The following is a 447-nucleotide window of genomic DNA, read 5'->3' as shown; positions in this document are numbered from 1 at the left end:
GAAATTGTATTAAAGTATATAATAATAAAAAAGGGAATTGGAAAATATTATTCTAATCTAAGTCCCCTCCCCCTGTGTGCCTCCCTCCCTTCCTGTGTGTCTTTCTATGATACACATCCCATCTTTATAAATAATTACGACTTAATTATATAGGGAGAGAAAAATATTTTGGAAATGTAAGGGAAAGGAGGATAAAAGGAGAGAAGATGAGGGAAGGATATGAAGGGAATAAAGGGTATGGAAATAAGAGAGAAGAGAGAGGATAAAGTGAGGGAGATTAAGGATATAGAAGGAAAGAGAATAGAGTGGGGAGGGTGGGGGAGTGGGGTGGAGGTGAGGGGTAGTGATGTGATGAATAGAGGAGATAGAGGAGAGTATGAAATAGAGGTAGAGGGAGAGAGAGAATAAAGAAGGATAATGAGTGAATGAAGGGTATATATGAAAGGG

Source organism: Penaeus monodon, chromosome 23 (genome assembly GCF_015228065.2).
Source record: "Penaeus monodon isolate SGIC_2016 chromosome 23, NSTDA_Pmon_1, whole genome shotgun sequence".
Taxonomy (NCBI): Eukaryota; Metazoa; Arthropoda; class Malacostraca; order Decapoda; family Penaeidae; genus Penaeus; species Penaeus monodon.
This window is presented reverse-complemented; position numbering follows the sequence as displayed.